General features: G+C 43.6%; 1 long non-coding RNA gene across 1 annotated transcript; it reads right to left on the reverse strand.

Moving 5' to 3' along the window:
* Positions 1-2,000: 2,000 nt before the first annotated feature.
* Positions 2,001-14,895, reverse strand: LOC143676643 (uncharacterized). Its single transcript, XR_013172230.1, has 4 exons — positions 14,634-14,895; positions 13,935-14,053; positions 12,235-12,478; positions 2,001-2,369 (listed from the first exon to the last, which is right to left on the reverse strand). It is a non-coding gene; the product is annotated as an uncharacterized LOC143676643 (long non-coding RNA).
* Positions 14,896-15,119: the final 224 nt, after the last annotated feature.

The following is a 15,119-nucleotide window of genomic DNA, read 5'->3' on the forward strand; positions in this document are numbered from 1 at the left end:
TCTTCTGTGCTCCAGTCTATACTATATCTGGTTCAGTACAGCCTCCAATTTTCATATCCTTTTTAACGTATTTGTTTTAAATTTTGCATTTTTTATAGGTTCCCATCATAGGTATAGGCTTGGAAGGAAGAAATTAGGTGCCTGTTCTAGTCTGCCAGCTGCTGGAATATGATACATCAGAAACGGAATGGCTTTTAAAAGGGGGAATTTATTAAGTTGCTAGTTTACAGTTCTAAGTCTGTGAAAAGATCCAAATTAAAGCGAGGCGATAGAAATGTCCAGTCTAAGGCATCCAGGGAAAGATACCTTGGTTCAAAAAGGCTGATGAAGTTCAGGGTTTCTCTCTCAACTGGAAAGCACATGGTGAACATGATCACATCTGCTGACTTTCTCTCTAAACTTCTGTTTCATGAAGCTCCCCTGGGGGCATTTTTCTTTTCCATCTCCAAAGGTTTCTGGCTGCCTGGGCTCTTGTGGATCTGGGGCTCTCTCTTTCTCCAAAATAATGCTCCCTCTTTTAAAGGATTCCAGTAAACTAATCACAATCCACCTGGAGTGGGTGGAGTCACAACTCTACGGAAGCCATATAATCAAAAGTTACCACCCACAATTGGGCGAGTCACATCTCGGTGGAGTTAATCTAATCAAGTCTCCAACCTAAAGTGCCGAATAGGGATTAAAAGTAAAGGTCACCCCCACAAGGTTGGATCAGAATTAAAACATGGCTTTTGCAGGGTGTATAATCCTTTCAAACCAGTACGGTGCCAGAAATACTAATTTGACTTTCAGAACTCAAATGGATCAAAATGTGGAGCATTTGTGTCCATATTGGAAAGGTATGCTATAGTCTCAAGAAAGCCTGTACTAAAATCTGCATTGTTCTGGTTCCTGCTATCAGAAGCAAGGTGGCAGATGTTCACACATCTCAATTTTGATATCAGAAGGCTAAAGGGAATGCTGGAGAACTCTAATTGGGAATAAACAGAATCAAAGCACACAGAGGAACTGGAAGAAAATGCTTGTAAGGCATATGGAAGACAAAGAGTTAACAGCCCATAGAGGGGGAAAATGCTTAAAAGCTGAATACAAAAAGATACATAATTCTGAAAACTGGGCAAAATATATAACTAAAATATTAGGTAGGGTGCAATCAGTAAATTAGAAAAATTTTTAGGTATTTCTAAAAGTGAGAATTTAACACAGGATTGTAAAAGTTTTGGAAGTGCTTGAAGATCAAAGAGGAGAAAGGGTGTGGGGCAGAGAAGATACAGAAGAAAAGAGAAATGGAGTGGTACTCAGAGAACAGAGGTTGTTAACACATGTTGCTGGAGCCTATAAGCCTGCACTCATTCCAGGGTTATTTGAAGAAACCGGGACCCTGTGGGTTGTGAGTCACCAAGTGTGCTGAATGGATCAAGGCTGCACCTGCCTGTAAGGTGCTGTCCCTGCCTGTGCTGCTGGAGTCTGGAATCAACCTATCTGGTTTTTTCGTTTGTTTGTTTTCACATGGGCAGGCACTGGGAATACAACCCGGGTCTCCAGCATGGCAGGCAAGAACTCTGCCCAACCTCTCTGTTTTTGTTTGCTAAGGCTGCCAGAATGCAATTCACCATAAATGGGCTGGCTTTAATAAAGGAAATTTATTCAGTTACAAATGCCCACTTCAGAGCAAAGGCAGCTGGCTTTCCTCTGGCTTTCACGGTCACATGCAAAGGCACATGGGGATGTCTGCTGGGCTTCTCTCCTGGCTTCTGGGTTCAAACGGCTTTCCCCAGGGCAGTTTCTTTCTGTTTCTCCAACCATCAGGTCAGAGCTGATCTGAGGGCTGAGCTCAGGTGTGCTGGACTGCTGCGCTCCTTCTCTCTCTTCTGACCTCTCCCTTTAAGCCTCTCTGATTATGGAAGGCACTTCCCTTAGCCAACTGTAGATGTAATTAGACATAGATGAAATTCACATGCTGATGATTTAAGTCCACAGCAAAGAACAACTGGGAGCCATCACCTGGCCAAGTTGACACCTGAACCTAACTACTACACCATCCTTGCTGCAGACTCAGCAGCCCCCAGCACCTGCCAGCTGTAGGTATAGCACAGTAGCCAGTCACAGGAAGCTTTTCTCCTCCTCCTGCCTTCTCATTTGCTCTTAGACTCTCCATTGGTCAATCCAACAGAAAGCCAGTTGACAGGAAGCTGGTGAAATAGACTTTATAGAATCTCAGCCCCAGTGATTCAGGGCAGAAGGTAGGAGAGCAAGTTAAGGCTAGTTCGGCAAGTTTCCAGTGGGTCTCTTGCTACCTGGGAGGGGTTGTCACTTCTTCCTGCTTTCTCTGCTGTTTGTCCTTCAGCTCCTGGTTTCAGGACCCTCAGGTGCTGGAGCGTGTAGCAGAAAAAGAAAATGCAAATGAGCAATAAACATGAAAAATTGTTCAAATTTGCTCTTACTCAGGGAAATGCAAATATAAACAATAATGAGATCCTAGTTTTCAACAATCAGATTTTCAGAAATTAAAAATATTGATAACATCCAATGCTGATGAAAGCATAAGGAGAATAAGTCACCTTTAAATACTACTGGCGAGGAGGGGTATGCAAGGGTAGTTCAAGGTGGAAGTCTTGCCTGCCATGTGGGAGACCCAGGTTTGATTCCCAGTCCATGTACTTCCCAAACAAACAAGCAAGCAAACAAACAAACAAATGAAAAAAATCAAAACAAATAAAAATTCAACAAATGCTGCTGCAATAAGGGGATACTCACATGGGAAAAGAATGAAATGTGACCCCCACCATACAGCATACAAAGAAAACAAACAAACAAAAATAAATAAATAAATACTACTGGTGGGACTGTGCAATTTCTAATTAAGTAAATGACAGTATATATTAACAATTTAATTTTTATCTTTATTTGGCTCTCAGTTGCACAGATTTGGATTAAGTGTAATCCTTGGCTCTTGAGACATTTTCATCTTTGGATATACATATCCCACTTGTTTTAATTTAATTAATTAAATATTTATTTAATGTCTCATCTTCTTTTTCTTGTTTTATTGTACTGGCTATGAACTCAAATATGAGATCAAATACGTAGTGATAGCATATCCTTGATTCATTTTTATTTGAAAAGCAATGCTTCTAACAATTCCCTACTTAAAAAAGATGTTTATTCTATAATTTTTATAGATACACTTCATCAGATTAAGAAAATCGTCTCTTTCTAATTAGAGGTTAACATTTAAAAATCAAGATTGTATACTTGTTTTATCAAATGCTTTTTCTGAACTGATTGATGTTACATATTATTTTACTCATCTAGTAAATTATATTTATGGCTGTTACAATGTCAAACCATCCTTGCATAACTGGGATAAACTAAGTTGATTATGGTACATCATCTTTTACATATATTGTTGGGTTAGACTTCCCAATATTTGTATATACATGCATGGATTAAATAGGCCCAAATATTTCTTTTCTTCATATTTTTGACTTGTATTGATACCACGATCATGATGACTTCATAGAATAAGTTTGGAAGCAATCTCTCTTTTTATATTGTCTGGAAGAATTTTATAAAATTAAAATGATTTTTCCTAAAAACTTGGTAGAATTAGCTTGTGACCATATGGGGAATGATGTACAAAAATTCAAATTTGCAAGTCTTTTGGTATAGTGGTCCAATTCTTAATCATCTATTCTATTAACATAAAAAGCACACATAAAAAACACTTATGTACCTAAGGATGTCTGCTTCACCATTATTTTCAAGAGAAGACCAATGGAAACAACCTAAATGGCTGACTAGTGAACTGGTTAAATACAGTATATTCAATCACAGACTATAAGGTAACTATTGCAAAAGATTCACTTAATTCTCTGTTTATATTTGGAAAGATCCCAGTATATTGTAAAGTAAAACAAGTAGTTTTGCTATAAAGAAAAAATTAAAAAAGGAAAGAAACGAAGGGTGAGCCACATATGCTCATCCATGTCTGCATATGTGCATTTAAGCAAAGAATTTGAATATAAACATAATTATTCTCCACAACAATTAGCAGAGCAGAGAGGTTAAGAGCTTGGGCTCTGGAGTCAGATATTTATGTTGAAACTTTGGCTCTGACTCATCCTAACCATGGGACCTTAGTCAACTTAGCTTCTCTGTGCCTCAGTTTCCTCAGCTGTAAAATAGGAATAAGAATATTATCTGCGAGGAGGCAAGGCAAGATGGCTGCATAGTGAGGTGTGGAATTTAGTTCGTCCCCCAGAACAGCTGATAAATAGCCAGGAGTGGTTCCGAACAATCGCTGGGGGAACATCAGTGACTGGACATGCAGTGTTCACCAGTCTGGACCAGGTAGAATGGCTGAGATCCCACACAGAACTGTAAACTCCCCAATTCATGGAGCCTGATGCCCCTCCTTGTGAGCATGGCAGGTGGTTCCCCAAGGGGAAAGGAAACAGACTTTACTAGTAGCAAGGGCTTAGCTCCACCAAGCTCCAATTGTGGAATTAATAAACAAATTCTGACTACTGGAAACAGGTCTCCAGCATAAATAAACCTGGAATAAGCACTAAAGGAACTGGGTGTTTTTGTCCCAGCAGAGAGGGGGCAGGGCTGATGGAAATTTAAACACACACACGCACAAAAGAGAGGCTTTTTTAGTTGGACAGTACAAAATATTGGAAAAGGGCTGAACCCCAAGACAAGGGGGCACATAGAGCCTGGAAATACATAGAGCCACATACCAACTCAAGCTCGTGATTGGCCAACCCGAGAAGTGGGGCTCTGGCTCTGAAAAGGCTTTTTTGCTTTTATTTTTACCTCTTTAACAGCTCATTTGATAGAGCTCCAAGCATGTTCAGGCTCCAGCACTGCCCCAGGCAAGGGCGTAACTAAAGCATGTCCGAGAGACAAAGTAACTAGTCAGAAGAAAGGCGTTAATTCCCTAACAGGCATTTCTTCCCCAAGAAAAGAAGGGCAGGGCCCAGCTCAAGTGGCATCACTCCCAGGAACTCAGGCCCCAGGGACTGATCAAAGCCTGCCTACTACCTCACCTCTGTCTCAGCCTTGCCCTTGGCAAGGAGAGTCTGCTGAAATTAAAGGTGCCAGAACACTTTAAGCTTGTGGGAAGCCTCCGGCAGAAAAGCACCACATGCTGGGCAGGATAAGACAAGCAGAGTGTAGAGGCTTCATAGGAAAGTCTGACAATTTGCTGGGTCTCACCCTCAGAGAAAATGGATGCTTGCTACTCTCTCTTCCTGAGACCTGGGCCTATCTGGTCAGGGGAAATCTGACCGAGGTCTATAATATCTGAGGAAACCCTCCTCAAAAAAAAAAGATCCATAAAGGCAGAGCAAGAAACAGAAAAACAAGAACTGAAAAATTTTGATCTGTTAAAAAGAATCTATGTTAAAAGCCTATAAAAAGTTGAACTGACTGTCAAAGAAAAGATAACAAAGAAAGCCATCCAGCATGAAATATCTAGACAAAAGAGAGAAAATAACCTCCAGAATAAACTAATCAAGGAAATCAAATGCCTAGATGCCACTAAAAATACCAATATTTCAAATGAGATACAGCTGAAGTGACTAATTCAGAATGTTCAAACAGACATGCAAAATCTCATCAAAAGTCCAGTCAATGAGTTGAGGAAGGATATAAAGAAGACACTGGGCAAACATAAAGAAGAACTCAAAAGTTTGAAAAAAAAACAAATCACAGAACTTATGGGAATGAAAGACCCCATAGAAGAGATGGAAAAACAAGGGAAACCTACAACAATAGATTTGAAGAGGCAGAAGAAAGGATTAGTGAACTAGAGGACTAGACATCTGAAATCCAACATGCAGAAAAATACATAGGGAAAAGAATGGAAAAATATTTGCAAGGTCTCAAGGAATTGAATGACAACATGAAGCACACGATTTATGTGTTGTGGGTATCCCAGAAGGAAAAGAGAAGGGAGAAGGAGGAGAGAGACTAACAGAAGAAATAACCACTGAAAATTTCCCATTATGAAAAACATAAAATTACAGATCTAAGGAGCATAGTATACCCCAAACAGAATAGATCCAAATAGACATCCTCCAAAGTACTTATTAATCAGATTGTCAAATGTCAAAGACAAAGAGAGGATTTTGAAAGGCACACGAGAAAGCAATCTATCACACATAAGGGAAGCTCAATAAGGCTACGTGTGGACTATAGTCAATAAGACTATATCTCTGAAGGTCGCTGGCTGATGGACTCTGCTTCTCGTGGCTATGTTGTCCTGCTATGCTCTCTCTGAATCTCTTTCATTCTCCTAAGTGTTTCCTCTTTTATAGGACTCCAGAAACTAATCAAGGCCTACCCAAATGGGTGGAGACACTCCTCCATCTAATCCAGCTTAACAACTACTCTTGATTAAATCACATTCTTCTCTGCTCTCTCTGAATCTCCAATCTCCAAAATGTTTTCTCTTTTATAGGATTTCAGAAAGTAATCAAGACCCACCCAAATGGGTGGAGACATGTTGTCGTCTAATCCAGTTTAACAACCACTCTCGATTGCATCACATCTCCATGGAGATGATCTAATTACAGTTTCAAACATATAATGCTGAATAGGGATTAGAAGAAATGGCTAACTTTACATGGGATTAGGATTAAAACATGGCTTTTCTAGGGTACATACATCCTTTCAAACCAGCACAGATTTATATATAATCCAAAAGACAAAACGGTAGAAGAAAGTACTGCCTTTACAGTAATAACATTAATGTTAATGAATTAAACTCCCCAATCAAAAGACATAGACTGGCAAAATGGATCAAAAACAGGACCCATCTATATGCTGTCTACAGGAGACTCACTTTAGAGCCAAGGACAAAAATGGGTTGAAAGTGAAAGGTTGCAAAAAGATATTTCATTCAAACAACAACCAGAAAGAGTAGCTATACTAATATCTGACAAATTAAACTTCAAATTTGAAACCATTAAAAGAGACAAAGAAGGATATTATGTAGTAATAAAAGGAACAATTCAATAAAAAGACATAACAATCATAAATATTTATGCACCAAGCTTAAGTGCTCCAAAATACATGAGGCAAAAACTGACAACATTGAAGGGAGAAGTAGACATTTTTACCATAATTATTGGAGACTTCAACTCCCCACTCTCATCAATGGATAGAACATCTAGCAGAGGATCAATAAGGAAACAGATTTTGAATAATGTGATAAATGAACTAGACTTAACAGACATTTACAGAACATTACACCCCACAAGAGCAAGATACACATTTTTCTCAAGTGCTCACGGATCATTTTCAAGGGTAGACCATATGCTGGATCACAAAACAAGTCTCAATACATTTAAGAAGATTGAAATCATATAAAACACTTTCTGGGATCATAATGGAATGAAGTTGGAAATCAATAACAGGGAGAAGGCCAGAAAATTCTCAAATACATGGAGGCTAAATAACACACTCTTAAACAACCAGGGGTCAAGGAAGAAATTACAAGAGAAATACTAAGTATCTTGAGGCAAATGAAAATGAAACATAACATATCAAAATTTATGGGATGCAGTAAAGGCAGTGCTGAGAAAGAAATTTATTGCCTTAAAAGCCTACATTAAAAGAAGAAAGAGGAAAACTCAAAGAATTAACTGTTCACTTGGAAAAACTAAAGAACAGCAGACTAACCCCAAAGTAAACAAAAGGAAAGAAATAATGAAGATTAGAGCAGAAATAAATGAAATTGAGAATATGAAAATGATCAAGAAAATCAACAAAACCAGAAGTTGGTTCTTTGAGAAAATCAATAAAATCGATGGACCCTTACTTAGGCTGACCAAAAAAAAAAGAGAGAGAGAGAGAGAGAGAGAGCATGCAAATAAATGAGAAATGGAAGAGGAGACATAACCACTTACCCAACAGAAATAAAGGAGGTAATGAGAGGACACTGTAAGCAAGTACATGCTAATAAACTAGACAATGTGGATGAAACGGACAACTTCCTAGAAAGGCATGAACAACCAACATTGACTCAAGAAGAACTAGATCACCTCAGGACTGATTGCAAAAATTCAGAAATGGGACAGTGTGACAGTGGCTCAATGGCAGAATTCTCGCCTGCCAAGCTGGAGACCTGGGTTCAATTCCCAGTGCCTGACCGTGCGAAAAAAAAATTCAGAGATGGATAGCACAATTCTGCCTGAGAGTAGCACAATAATATAAGTACACTAAATGCAACTGAATGTGAGTATGGTTGAGAGAGAAGGGACATGTATGACACCAGAAGGAAAGACAGAGGATGAATACTGGAACAATGTAACTTAGAAATGCCTGGAGTGGACAATGATGGTGATTAAATGTACAAATCTAAAAAACGTTTTTGCATGAGGGAGAACAAATGGATGTCAGCATTGCAAGAGATTGAAAATCAATGGTATACAAGAAAAGGTAAAATCAATACAAGCTAGGTTCTATAGTCAACAGTAACATTGTAAAATGCTCCCACTGAATGTAATGAAGACGGTATGCCAAAACTAAATGTCAACAAGGGGGGTGGGTGGCACCGGGGAGGCATATGGATTCTTTGTGGAAGAAAAGGAAATGTTTTCATATAGATTATGCTGGCAAAGACATGCCTATTTACTTAGTGTGCTGGTTTGAAAGGATGTATGTCCCCTAGAAAAGCCATGTTTTAATCTAAATCCTATTTCATAAAGGCAGAATAACCCCTAGTCAATACTGTATGTTTGAAATTGTAATCAGATCATCTCCCTGGAGATGTGATTTAATCAACAGTGGTTGTTAAGCTGGATTAGGTGATGACATGTCTCCACCCATTTGGGTGGATCTTGATAAATTTCTGGAGTCCTATAATAGAGGAAACATTTTGGAGAAAGAAAGAGATTCAGAGAGAGCAATGGAGAACGACATAGCCATGAGAAGCAGAGACCCCACAAGCCAGTGACCTTTGGAGATGAAAAAGGAAATGCCTCCCGGGGAACTTCATGAAGCAGGAAGCCAGGTGAGAAAGTAGCAGATGATGCCTTGCTCACCATGTGCCCTTCCAGCTGAGAGAGAAACTCTGACCGTGTTCACCATGTGCTTTTCCAGATGAGAGAAAAACCCTGAACATCATCGGCCTTCATGAACCAAGGTATCTTTCCCTGGATGCTTTTGATTGGACATTTCTATACACTTGTTTTAATTGGACATTTTCTCGGCCTTAGAACTGTAAAGTAGCAGCTTATTAAATTCCCCTTTTAAAAGCCATTCTGTTTCTGGTATATTGCATTCCAGCAGCTAGCAAACTAGAACACCTAGGTTGGACTATGTGATGTGCAGATAAAACTGTTAAAAAATGAAAAGAGAAACAAATGCTAGAGAAAATGTGGAGAAAGAGATGTACCTATTCACTGTAGGGAAGCTGAGAGGTGCAGACCCTTGGAGGGCAGAGTGGTGGTTCCACAGGAGGCTGGGGGTGGGGTTGCCATAAGATCCTGCAACCCCGTTGTTGGTATATACTTGGAGAACTGAGTGTGGGGACTCCAGTGGACATTTGCACACTGGTGTTCAGAGTGGCAGTGTTTGAGATTCACCGTGGATGGAGGTGGCCTAAAATACGACAGAGGAATGGAAGAGGGAACTGTGATGTATACATACAATGGACTACCGAGTGGGTGAATGAACCTTGAGGACAGTATGTTGAATAAAATGTCAGAAACAAAAGGAAAAACAAAAAAGAATAGTGTCTAACTCACAGTGTTGTTTTGAGGATTAAATGAGGTAAGATCTGCTCCTGGCATGCAGTAAGTGCTCCATAATCGGAGGTTCTGTTTTTTAGTTAATAATCTTGGGGGTTGGATGGCAGGAGGGAGAGACTATTAAGTATTTTTAAAATATATTACTATGATTTTTGAACTATTTCAACAAGTAAAATTTATTTATTTTTATTTTTTTCACATGGGCAGGCACCGGGAATCAAATTCAGGCGAGAACTCTGCCTGCTGAGCCACCATGGCCAGCCCTACACTTTATTTTTGTAACTGAAAAAAGAAATTATTTTGTAACTGAGAAAAATGGGGGAAAAAAAGGGCCATCCACTGGATTAAGTATGAAAATTTGATTCTGGGAACAGCTGAGTCTCCAGACAGATGGATAAACGTGTAGTCGCTTTGATGGCTCTCAAAATGGAGAGCTAGAATGAGTCAGAGCCTTTCCCGTAGGTTTTCATCATTTTTAAGTTGGAATCTGTGTCATTCCCACAAAAAATTCTCGCAATAACAGGCACGCTTCCTGGCATAGTAATTAGAAACCCAAATAAGTGAGTGTTTTCATTTCCCGAGAGCTTGGCTCTGCCATGTGAGCTTAGAACTGGTCTTCTTGGTTGCAGAGTGGCCGGTGGCCAGGGACACAGCAGGCAGAGGCTGACCTCGCTGACCTTTGCATGCATTATTGACAACTCATTGCACCTCACAAAACCTCAGTTTCCATACTCGCTCCTTCTTCCTGGGGGTTACTTTGGGGATTTAATGAGACAATCCATGTGCAGGTCTTAGCAGAATGTTTGGCTCAGAAAACCCACTCAAACATGATGAAGAAGATGATGATGGTGGCTGATTTGCAGGACTGAAATGCATGCAAAAGAAATGGTAAATTTGGCTAAAAAAAAAAAAACTTAAAACCTTCGTAGTTCAAAAACATTGTGTATAAAAATTACTCTTAATGAAGCATTTTGCATGTCCATCCCAATAGGAAATGTGCAAAAGAAACACTAATGGAAGAAAAATACAATTGGTTGAAAAAAGCGATAGCAAAGTGCCTCACCCCCACTCTCCAAACAGCTTTACTGGGGAATTGTTCCCAGACTTTTTGGCCTGTCTGAGGCTTCTTCCTAAGCCTCCTCTGAAAGCAGCTAACCATTCTGACTGGTATGTTTGGTAAAAGCAAACTAGGGGTGCTCAGCTCACTTGCCTCTTTTAACTTTTGGGAGCCAGGTATCTGCAGCGGGGGTTCTCCTCTGTTCCCCAGTGCTGAGACTCTCAGTGGGCAGCGCCTGTGCCTGGCAAGAGCCACCCCTGCCGTCCATCTGTCTGGCACTGCCTGCTGTTAGGTGTGGGGGAGGCTGCCAAATTCCTAATTCCATTTTTGGCTCTCATATGAAGCTGCATCCTCCACCTTCATCTTTGTCTTCTGTCCGTCTTCTGTCTTATTTCTGGAATTGTTGGACCCGAGGACAGGGAAAAGAATTGTATTCACTGGGCTCCTCAAAGACCTCAGCCACACACGCCGGAGAAGACACTTTATTAACCATCAAACAAACGCTCGTAGACAGAAATGAAAGTCTATATATCTACTTGTGCAGGGTAGAGTGGGAGAAGGGGGTCCATAGTCTGCTGGTGGGGGTGGACCTGTCACTATCTGTCCAGGGGGCAGTCGGGCCGTGAGTGTCAGGAGCTATAAAATAGTTCAGAACCTTGGACCCAGAAGTTTCAATACTAGGGACTCTCTCCCATAAGATGTATGCCCAAGCTATTCCTTATAGCATAGTTTATAATGGTAAATGCAAAAACAATCGAAATGCACAAAAAGGAGGGAATGGCTGGATATGTTATGGACCAGTCTCAGGGTGGAATGTTATATAGCCATTCAAAAGTGTTTGTGAAACATTTCGTTACCTGCCTGTAATGTGATGTCAAGCAACACAATGGAATATAACACTATTTACAAAGTATAAACCCAATTATACATTTTAAGATTTGGAAGGAGATGCATTTAAACTGCAATGAGAGTTACATGTAGTGGTTGGTTTTTATTTCTGCTCCTGTGTTTTTCTACATTGCCCGCAATGTGATCATACTACACTAATAAAAAGAAAAACCACGAAACAGTCTAAAATGAATACAACATGATAATTGGGAGAATACAGTGTTGAAGAACCAGAAGATTGAGCAACTGGCTGGAGTCTGTTGCTAGGGCTTGCTGGGGGAAGGGGGTTGAAGAGTAAAGGGCTCACCTGTTGGAAAAAGAGAGGAAAAGCATTCCAGAGGAGGAACTGGCAAGCAGGACACACTTAGAATGCACCAGGGGAGGGGAGGGCAGCTGTGCAGAAGGGAGATTCTGCCCTTCTTTGTGGCAGAATTTTGTCACCAGACTTAAACACAAAATTATCTCTCCTTGGTCAGGGTCCACCTGCTTCAAGCTCCTGTTGGAAGTGAGACACTTTGCCCCACTTACCTTGTTCCCCTCTGGTCAAGAACCCTCAAAGACGGCTGGGTCTAAGGTCAGCAGTTCCCTCCACGACCGGGAGAGGGCGCTGTGGTGCAGAAGCGAACAGCCAAAGATGCCAAAGACTTACGTTCTAGTTCTGTGTGTATTCAGGTGAACTGTGAAATTCACGGGTCACCTGGGGAGGATAGCACCCTCATCACGGGATGCCTGTGGCGCTCCAATAAAACCATGGGGACGACTGGCTTGCAACCTGGAAACCGATGTGTGAATATGCGGGGTTAACACTTACTTCTATACTTGCTTTATTCAGTGTCTCACTTCCAACAGATACATTGTTCGCTTCTCCCAAACTCCTGCCTTCCAAGGAGCTTGGAGTCTGCCTGCTCTGGGCTGTGACCACCTGCCCCATGGCCTCCAGGGCTTGCTCACTTAAAGCCCTGCTGGACTCTCTGGTACAGACAGCTGGACCTCCCGCGGGGCTTGGGCCACTGAACAGCACCCTCAGCCCGGGGCCAGGTGACAAGGGCCTTCTCAGGATTAAACGCCAAGCTAAACTGTGATCCTGGGAGCAGTTCTGGTCTTCCCCAGACCCAAGTCTCCTCCAGAGCAGAGGAAGAGAGGTCTTACCCTCTCTTTCCAAATTCCAACCTCCTGCCCTAAATCCCATGTCCACGAATGGGGACCCGTCATCGACGGTGGCTCCAGACCACCCTCCAGCATTCCTGTCCTCTGCAGATCGGCCTTCGTGGTGGCCCCTCTGTCACTATCAGGCTTTGCCCTGACTCTGTCCAGCGAGTCTCTGTACAGTTGTGCAGATTGTGCACTGCACACCGGCTGCGGCCTGTGCGGTGCAAGGCCAGGCCTGACCTCCACGAGCAGCAGCCCTTCCCCCGGCTTGACTCTCAAGTCCAGGCACCCTGGTACCATTCAGGAAAAGTCCCAGATTTGAGCTCTGGCTTGGCCTCTTCTCACAGTGTGATGGGGAAGGTCTCAGGTTGCTCCGAACCTCGATTTCCTCAACTGGGAAGTGAGGGGCTAGATTGGCTGGTTTTTAAGCTCAGCTACCTAGACAGTAACCTGGTTCAGTCCACCTGGTCCAGTGGAGTCCAGGTAATGTCCTTTTCTGTCCTCAGCCTTGGGGTCCCAGCGCCTTCCTTCCCAAAGGCAGCCTTAAACTCCTGCTGACCTTGACCCTGTTCTAGCATCCCCCTTCAACCATCGCAGGAAGCGCTGACCAAAGGCCCTAAAAACAGGTCTTTACACCCCAAGGGCTCGTGACCCGCTGCCCCTCTGGAGGTGAGCACAGCCTCCTCCCAGGCAGAGAGGGGCAGGGAGAGCGAGGAGGTGGTAGGGGAAGTTCCAGAGAGCCACACCTGCCTGGAAGGAGGTCACAGAGAGGTCAGGGGACAGCCAGGCTGCAGCCCTCTTGGGCCAAGGCAATTCCAGGTTCGGTAGGTCAGCAGGTGAGGGCCCTTTGGGTGGGGGGCCTTTGAGTGCCCCGTGGTCACACAGGTCATCCCACCTCCCCCACCCACCCCACTTGTGACTGCACAAGGTCAATTGTGGAGCCAGGCAGGCTGACCCCTGACCCAAGGAGGGCATGGAGCTAGAGGGAGGCATGGTCCCAAGCCTGACTTGCCCCTGCTTCAGAGCCTCTGGGCTCCAAGGTGCCTTGGGCTGTCCCGCCGCCCCCCGAGGGAACTGACCTGCTTGTGCGGCGTCCCTACAGCTGGGCTGTGGCCTGCAGAAGGCAGTGCATGAGGCTGGGCAGGTCAGGGGGCCACGTGCGCCTCATTTCCATTTTATCCTGAGGCATTTGGGGTCACTGCAGACATTAAGCAATGGAGAAATGTAGTCGGAGGTGGGCTTTTGGGAGGTCACTCCGGCTGCCTGTGGACAACGGACTGGAGAAGGGCCAGGAGGAGCCAGGCAGGAGGCTGTGCAGCCATTCTGCACCAGGAGGGGACAGCGGCAGGGGAGACAGGCGATGTGAGGTCAGGGAGACGGACACCACATCTGTCCAGCCCGCCTGTGTCCAGCGTCCCCCATGGGGCAGGCACTGAGCATCCACCAAGCCTGGCCACTGAACAATGCCCAAGGGAACGGAGCTGGGGTTGGGAGATGGTGGGCTGGAGGCCCCGGGACAACTGCAGGATGCCCTGAGATCAGACACAAGCTGGCAGAGCCCCAAGAGGAGCGTGGGGGAGGGTAAGAAACACAGGTGAGACTTCTCACTGTGCTGCCTGAGCCCCACCCCACCACCTCATCCTCCCACCCCGCTAAAGTAAGATGAGAGGTACATACGGGGTCCCATACCCATCCCCAGCCAGCACCGCGCAGCTACCATCGTCTAACATCAGAGAGTCATGTCAACTCCGGAAATCATCTCTGCTTCCATCACTTACCAACCCTCTTTTCCACTGAAGTGGACCTTCCCCTACTGGCTTGAAAAAGCGTCCATTTCTTTCGTTGGAGCTCCCACCTCCTCGTGTTTATTCAGAAGAAACCTGCTCCGCTGCAAGGAAAGTTACTGTTCCTTCCCCTCAGCAGCACCTGCTAAGGCCCACTCTGACTTCTAGCCACCCAGCCTGCTAAGCCGCCGTTTTTAAGACTAAGTCTGATTTGCAGCACAGCGCAAAGCACAGCCCTTCCGCCTGTCTTCCCCCAACTGGGTGAGGCCGCCTCATCTCACCCCATCCCTAGCCACTCCCTTAGCCCACCATCCCCAGGCACTATAACACCCCAGACTCTGGCTTGCTGGTGGAGACGACCCGCTGCTTTCCCTGCAGACTCCGTGCTGGTCGACTACACGATAAATTCTTTCTTTTCTCAACATCCTGGTGACTCAGTACTGGCTGAACCTGTCAGAAGAATCCACTTTGGGCAGCAAC

This window comes from Tamandua tetradactyla, chromosome 3 (assembly GCF_023851605.1).
Source record: "Tamandua tetradactyla isolate mTamTet1 chromosome 3, mTamTet1.pri, whole genome shotgun sequence".
Classification (NCBI taxonomy): domain Eukaryota; kingdom Metazoa; phylum Chordata; class Mammalia; order Pilosa; family Myrmecophagidae; genus Tamandua; species Tamandua tetradactyla.